The following is an 8,409-nucleotide window of genomic DNA, read 5'->3' on the forward strand; positions in this document are numbered from 1 at the left end:
GGGGACTTGGAACGTTGCGTGTAAGTGTCTCTTGCTGTGTAAAGCCAACACTTGCCAAGGCCATAGCTCTGCCCTCCTGCCTGGCCTGGGAAGATGGGACACCTAGTACGAAATGCCCATCACCGCTGAGGGAGAGGGTGGGATGTGTTGGGGGCACTGCTGTCTGTCCTTCAATCTCCTTAGCGCCTGCATGGGGTTCAACTCGGAGAGGGATCTTCCCGAGTGAGCTCTGCAGGCTGCCAGGCTGAAGCACGGAGCACTTTGGCAGCAGGTGCCTTTGCTGCCTGCATGGCTCTCGGAGTGCTTTGGCGGTCAGGTGGAGACCCGAAAGATGCTCTGCTGGACGTGGCTGTTACAGACCCCAGGCTTCGGGTCAGGGTCTCCCAAAGAGAATCCAAGCAGCCGGAATTTCTGCCAGCTCTGCCGGGTAAAGTCTCCTTTGGGAAGCCCGGGCAGTGTTCCTCATGCTTGCTGCAATGGAGTGTCTCTCCAAAGGGTCCATTTTGTCAGCCAACGAGCTTCTTCAGAGGTCCACCATCCCTGTTCTTTATCTTGCAGGACAAGTCAGAGCTTTCTGAAGAGGAGCTGGAGTCTCTGAGGTAAGAGCACTTTCTTGCCAGGGCACAAACTCTGTGGAGCCATCTCAGCTGGCTTGGTGCTGCCCACACTCACTCGCCTGGCATCCAGGACTCCTGAGCTTCCCGCTCTGCCAGCTGTGGTGCTGGAAGGGAGCCATTTGTGAAGCAGAGGAAGGAAAGGGGCTGGGAGACGGGGCTGAGCCAAGCCCAGGGGGCCCCTCTCTGCACAGGGTTTGGAGCCTGCCTGCAGAGACTGGGCAGCTGCTGGACAAGACCTGCTTTCACTGTGTCTCCAGGAAGTCACAGGCTTGGCTGGAGCAGATGCGGCAACTCAAGGAGACACAGGCTCAGGTGTCTGCTGCCAAGGGGAACATCCTGCAGGCAGTGAGATTGGTCCTGGAAGAGCATGGTGTCCAAGAGGAGAAGAGAGAGGTAAAGGTGCCAGGGGTAGATCTGGGACCCTGCTACCTTTTTGGGCTCCCTCCTGCTGCTTCCTCTTGGCACTCTCCAAGTCAGCAGCTTTTCCCACAGGTCTTGCCTTGGGGTTTCTGATGCAGAGGCACTCTTTGGCTCGGTGCTAGGCCTCAGTGTTCATGCAGAGCAGCCGGTGAGAGTCTTTGTGTTCACTGCCATAACTCCATTCCCCACATTTTTCCCAGGAAATTTTGGACTTGACCCAGAGGGCAATGGAAAAGGTGCTGGAAAACTACCACCAGATGCCTGACTGGGCAATGGGATCCATAGGTATGCAGACAGGAAATCTCGCTGCCCTTGGTTTGGGTGTGGCACCCCCCAAAGTCTGCCCAGCTCTGCTTTCAAGCCTGACAAATAGAGCTGAATGCGCTGATTCAGCTCCTAACCTCTGGCCATCTTCACGTCAGGTGGCACCATCGACAAGCAGAGGACATCCAAGACTTATGTTGGACAGGGCGACAAGACCTGGTGGCTTTCTCCATTTGACTTTTTTTCTGCAAACGGTCCAGAGACAATCTTGCAGGTATCACAGAGAAAGCCTGACTTGTGGCTCAGCTCCTGGCGGACCAAGGGCACAGCCCTTCCCCTCAGTCCGGCCGTGTCACTCAGCCCTGCGGTCTGCATGGCATTCCCGACCCCCTGATCCCTGGCAGCACTGCCCTCCCATCAGGAGGGGGACAGAGCGAAACCCAGCTTCTGTGACCTTCCTAGCACCCTTGGCTGCAGTTGGCCAAGGAACGTGGTCCTTGGCAGCCCCACTGCCTCACCTCATCTCTCTCTGAAGGCCCGTTTCCAGAGGGGGTGGCAGTGGTGGGGGGTGCTGAGCCATGGTAGCAGGCAGAGACGATCCATGGGCCCTGCACTGCAGCCTAGTTTTCAAAGGGAGATGTGGTGAGGTCCACTAGGAGACCTGCCCTGTCTCTGCAAATTCTGAGAAAGCAGAGACAGCTTGCAAAAGGTGGTAGAGCTCAGAGGTTTTCTAGAATCACCTCCATATTGCCCTGTTATCCATAGGCTTGTATTAATTTAGGAGGAGGACTGAAGCCCACATGCAAGGCAAGGTCTCTGCTTCTGGCCTAACAGGAAGCTCTCTTGTCTCTTTGGTTGCCTTGCCACTGATGCTCATGGCTTTCTGCTTTCAGCACCGTATTGCCCCTGGAAAATGCTGGGCTTTCCGAGGATCTCGGGGACACGTGGTCATCCGGCTGCCTGTAGACATCTGGCCAACGGCTTTCACTGTCTGGCACATCTCCGAGGCAGTCTCTCCTCATGGGGAAGTCAGCGAAGCCCCGAAAGAGTTTGCTGTCTTTGTAAGTCGTTGCCTTGCGCTTCTCAGGTGTGCCTGGCCCCAGGGAAAAGCTGTTCCAGAGCTGTGCTTCCCATGGCGCCTTCCTCAGACATCTCCCTGGGGCTGGCTGCTGCAGAGCACGGCATCCCCTGGGCACTGCTGGGGGCACGTGGGGTTCTGTGCCTCTGGGGCTTGTCTGCTTCGTGGCCAAGCATCCTGGAGCACGCGCTCAAAGCAGCCTGACCCAGAGGCACCCGAAGCTGTGTAGACTACCGCTAGAGCCCAGGGAGGTGGGGAAGGGTTCCTGGCTTTGGCCTCGGCGTGCCCTTCTCCTGACGCCCGCTCGGGCCTGACCTGCTGCCTTTGCCTCTTGTCTTTGAGGGAGTGGATGAGGCAGGGGCAGAAACTCCCCTGGGGACGTTCACCTACGACGTGAACAAGGAGATCGCTCAGACGTTCCATGTGCAGGTACCGCCGGAGCTGTGGCAGGATGCCCAGGGAGAAGGCAGCACTGTCTGCAAGTCGCTGGGGGAAAGAGGGCAGAGGATCAGCCCAGCCAGGCTCTGCTCTGCCACGCTCCCTGTTGTCTGCGGGGAAGGGGGCAAGAGGAAGAAAATGGTGCTTTGCTGTGCTGGCCGAGGCAGCTGCCCCACCTTTGCCAGGGCTTTCCTTTTCCTTGGGCCATTGCAGAGAAAGCAGCAGTGGGAGCAGGGCCGGGAAGGGAACCAGTCCCCGTCAGGGGGATGGCGGGAGGGAGGACGGCAGACGTGTTCCCCCCTCAGCAGGACTGTCCCCACCTGCCACGGCAGGCCGGGCAGCCAAGCGCCTCCGGGTTCCACAGCTGCCCTCAGCAGCCTCTGAGGCCAGGCCTTGGCTTTCCAGGCACAGAGGGCTCCTGCGGGGCGCTGGCAAAGAGGAGCCTGGTTGCCCTTGCTCCTCCTTGGTCAGTGCTGCCATTTGGTCCTCAGCAGGGGGAGAGTGCGCAGAGGGGGCTCTGGCGATGTGATGTGGCTCTTGCCACCTGTGTAATGCTAGCTCCCCCCGTTTCTTTCCAGAAGGAGCTTCCCAGGACCTTTCGGTACATCAGATTCCAGGTGGAGAGCAACTGGGGAAACCCAGAGTACACCTGTGTGTACCGAGTACAGGTGCACGGGAAGAGGGCGGGACATGATGGCGACCGGCAAGCGCTACAGGTCCTGTAGGAAGATTAATAAAGAAGTTGTTTGGCAGCTTGTGTATCTTCATTGCTGGGATAGCTCTCTGGGAACGGGTCTTCACGGGCAGCCACAGCGGAGGACCTGGTGAGGTCCTCCTGGTCTTCTTGGGGCTGGATGAAGATCTCCTGGTCCAGCTGCTGGGGGCCACGCTCCACAACCGCTTGGTGACATTAGTGCATCAGTTTATTGACGGCGCTGTGCAACTCTGCAGCAGGGAGCCCCGCCGTGTGCTGGGCCTGGAGGACAGCCGTGCTGCCGGGGAGCGGGAGCGCAGCCCCGTGGCTGCCCTGGCCCCGCTGCCTCCCAAGGATGGTCTCCCCTGCCTGGTCCGGCCCCCTCCAGCAGCCCTGAAGGAGACAACGTGGGCGACCGGCCCGGCACCTCAGCAGCTGCCCTCCGTGGGGGTCCCGGCAGCCCTCCCTCTGCCCCCTTCCTATCCCTGGGGAGCAGGAAGAGCCCCAGGAGGAGTTCGAGGAGGCCGCGCCACGTCCATCTTTTGCCAGTCAGCGCAGGGAATGGTCTCCTGGGGGCCACGGCGACCCCCGAAGAGGAGGGCCGGCAGGGCAGCCCCCAGGCCTCTTCTCCAGCCACCAAGAGACCACCCCGCCGGCAGCACTAGAACGGCCCAGGCTCTGCCCAAACCAGATCTGGGCCAGCAGCTGGGGCTTGTGGCGGACACCAAGGGCTCCTGGCCTGCTAGGCCTGGTTGTCAGGCAGTAAAAGACAATAAAGGCCGGAAACGTGCAGAGGAAGTCTTGGTGTTACTAATAGTGCAGGTGGCGTTGCTGTCCCCACGTGTGCTGCTTCCTCCCCCTTCTCCTGGGGCTGTGCCCACCGTTTCCTCTCGTTCCCCTTGCAGAGCACCACAGGGCTTTTTCCTCTGCTCTTGCACAGCATCCTTGCCGTGCTTGGACCATCATGGGGCTGGACCTGTGTTCTGCGAGTGCACCTCTCCCCAGAGCAAGCGCCGTGGGTCTTCATAATTTTACAGAAGTGGCTTAGCAGTATTATGAGTTCCCATTCACAGCTGGAAGGCTTAAGATTCCTTAGAGAGAACCAGGAGCCCTCAAAAGCTCCAATAAGGTGAAAGGCCAGAGGCCTTTGTTGCTCCTTAGCTCATTGTTGGTATGTAAATCACAATTCGCCTTATCCTGAGTATCCCACCTCCTGCTACTAGCCTACAATATTTGAGGTTTCAGTCTGACAATGTCCCATCTCCTGAGGCTGGAGCTACTGGTTTGGCACAAGGTTTGAGATGTAATTCTTTTCAGTCTCTGACAGTTACCAAGGGGCATAATGGAACATTTCTTAAGTAACTTCAAGTTCATCTGTACATAAGGACAGCCTAAAAACCAGTGACTGAGTGGGATTTGTTAAGTCCTAGATCCACCCAGCTGTTATGTTGTCTGGGATTAGGGCAGCAAGGAGGACATTCATGAGTGCTGTGGGGCAAAGAGCAATGTGGCCTGAGCAAGTGTTGTTTCTTGAACACCAATGTCATGTCCCGTAGTAGTTCTCCATAACGACTGGGGAAACTGTCCCAAAGGGGCTCCTTCAGTTATCCCTAAAATCTCATTTACACTAAATCCAAGGCACTGAAAGTGCTCAGCAGGGCAGGGAGCCCAGGTGGGTGGAGAACTGGTCACACACGCAGGGCGTCCCCCACAGCCCTGGGCTGCCCACACTGGGCACCACAAAACTGCCCACACAGCCACAGAGCCAGCAGCAGGGACAAGGAACATGCGAGGCCTGCCTGCCTGCCAGAATGCTGGGGGGAAAGAACAAGGGCGTATGTGGTTGCAGGTGTTGTCAGCACCAGAGATCTTGTAAGCAACCACAGTAGTGGGGCTGGGAGGCAGGCGGAGAAGGGGAGAGGAGCTGGGGAAAGGATTTTGGTGCAGGCAGAGCTTGCAAACAGTCCTCCCAAGTACAGAGGGCCTGCTGTGCTCCACAGAGGCCTTCCTGATCCCTTGCACCACAGCTCTTTATTTGCTTTCCTCAGGCTCACAAACTCTTCCACCGTTGCCAGCATCCCGAAGCCTGCGGGAACAGTAATGAGTGACTATGCCAAGCACTAGGAACGGGTGAGAGGGTTTAAGCTGGGGGAAGGGGAAAGCAAAAAGCGGGGACTGGTGTTCTTGGTAGCCCTTCCCTCCCACCGTGGCACATGTTGCATCCTGTGCTCCATAAGAGTGCTCTTCAAGCTGTGGTCAGGCACCGCTGCTGGGCTGCCTGCCACCAGAAACCATCAACTCAAATCTAACCCAGCATCACTACACAAAAAAACATGGACACGCTGCTGCCCAAGCTAAAAATCACAGCAAAAAGTACAGTGTGTTGGAAGGGAAGAATAAAAGTGATGAGTGACTATTCAGAGATTAACTTACTGTTCACTTGATTGGAAATGCAAAGCGGTGTGATGGCAGAGGACTAGCTGGCCCATAGAATTCCCTTCAGAAGGCTAGCTACTGAGTGGATTTAGCCCCACCACACAGCAATCATAGCGTGGTCACATAGGGAACCCGCATCACTCTTCAGAGCCCTCTGGTGCCTTTCGGAACATCAGATTCCAGGTGGAGAGCAACTGGGGAAACCCAGAGTACACCTATGTGTACCGAGTACAGGTGCATGGAAGAGGGCGAGACATGACGACCACACGCAGGCACCACAGCTCCTTTAGGGAGAGTAATAAAGAAGTTGTGTGGCAGCTCTGCTTGTGCACTGGAACAGGCGGCTCAGGGAAGCAGTTGAGTCACTGTCCCTGGAGGTGTTTAAAAGATGTGTAGATGGACGTGGCTTAGTGCCAGAGTAAGGTCAGTGGTTGGTTCTGATGAGGGTCTCTTGCAGCCAAAGTGATACTCTGAATCTGTGATTTCAATAAATGCAACCCCAGAATATTTGCTGAAGTTCCCAACATCATAGTGGTTTTGGTGGGGGTGGCATCTCCAGGCAGCCAACGCTTTCCTCGAGCCACGGGCTGAGGCTTGGAATATCTGAACACATCGGTTAACCCATATCTGGTTTTGTAGGGCTTGTAATGACCACAGCCAGATCCCACCAGGCAATAAAATGGGGCCCCAGCTGAAGACCCCCTTTGAGTGGTCTTCTCAGAGCAGGAGGTCTGTCAACGGAGCCCTCCCTTAGGTTGGGACACTGTTTAAGCAGCCTTCCTGGCACTAAGTGCCCTCGCCTCCTCTTTGGTGACTTTTCTTCTGGATTTATTCTTACGTGAGTCCCATCCCAAACCAGGCAAGCGATTATTTTCTGCTGGGTACCCTTGAGTGAAAGAGGCCTCTTGTTCTGTTTTTTTGGGAGCGAATGCATGCTGTGGATCCTCATTATTCTTATGTGGTCGTACGATAATTATATCCTCAACTGGTATGCGAACCTGTTTTAGAATGTTGTCAGAGAGATAAATGATTTGGAGAAAACCTCTTTCTAGTTGGTTTATTGGCTAAAGAGTTCTGGCTAGAATGAAGTCTGTTTGCCTGCCTGAATGGACTTTTCGTTTGCCTCCGGGACACACCTGCACACCAAGTTTGGGGGGAGTGCTTAAACCAGTTCTGCCTCTGGACTGACCCCGGTGGCTCCGCAGTTCACTGTCATCAGCACCTGGCAATGCCTGAGTGCAAAAAGGGCAATTCCCTGATCTAGCTGAGGGGTCAAACTCTGCAAATTCTCACCAAACGACCTTCCTGCCTGGAGCACAGGTCAGGGCATCGCCTGGCACAGGAGGAGATGCGTCAGGGCACAGCAGCTTGCCCGGGCAGACAAGTAGGTGCTGGTCCCGGTGCTCCGGGTGCTTCTGGGGCCCTTGTCTCGGGGAGCTGCAGGTGTGGGTGAACCCACAGGGTCTGTCCCTCCAAAAGGGCACAGCAGCCCCCGCCAGGGCAGCCCCTCTGAGGTCTTAATGGACGTCACCAGTCGGCTGTGGTGAGGTCATAATCGCTGCCCTCTGTAAAATCCCACGTTGCAGACGTGGGCAGCAGCACAAAGCTGGTGCTTTGAGCAGCTGGTGGACGGCTCGAGAAGTGGCGTTTGCATCTCGAGACGAGACCAGGATTTTCGCTCCACGTGGCCAGTGTGCTGGGCCTGCAGAGGTGCCAGACATGTTTGCCACGAGGGTGCTGGGGCTCTTTGCCCTGTGCATTTTCATCGCGTTTTGTGAGTATCCCCGACCAAAACCGGCCCACTCAGTGTGCGGGAGAGGGACCAGCTGCTGAGGAAAATAACTCTCTCTTCTCAATGTGACCCACAGCTGCTGGTTTTTACTACTTTGACTTGCCGGTCTGGGGACTTGGAACGTTGCGTGTAAGTGTCTCTTGCTGTGTAAAGCCAACACTTGCCAAGGCCATAGCTCTGCCCTCCTGCCTGGCCTGGGAAGATGGGACACCTAGTACGAAATGCCCATCACCGCTGAGGGAGAGGGTGGGATGTGTTGGGGTCACTGCTGTCTGTCCTTCAATCTCCTTAGCGCCTGCATGGGGTTCAACTCGGAGAGGGATCTTCCCGAGTGAGCTCTGCAGGCTGCCAGGCTGAGGCATGGAGCACTTTGGCAGAAGGTGCCTTTGCTGCCTGCATGGCTCTCGGAGTGCTTTGGCGGTCAGGTGGAGACCCGAAAGATGCTCTGCTGGACGTGGCTGTTACAGACCCCAGGCTTCGGGTCAGGGTCTCCCAAAGAGAATCCAAGCAGCCGGAATTTCTGCCAGCTCTGCCTGGTAGAGTCTCCTTTGGGAAGCCCGGGCAGTGTTCCTCATGCTTGCTGCAATGGAGTGTCTCTCCAAAGGGTCCATTTTGTCAGCCAACGAGCTTCTTCAGAGGTCCACCATCCCTGTTCTTTATCTTGCAGGAC

This window comes from Caloenas nicobarica, chromosome Z, assembly GCF_036013445.1.
Source record: "Caloenas nicobarica isolate bCalNic1 chromosome Z, bCalNic1.hap1, whole genome shotgun sequence".
In the NCBI taxonomy this organism is placed as follows: Eukaryota; Metazoa; Chordata; class Aves; order Columbiformes; family Columbidae; genus Caloenas; species Caloenas nicobarica.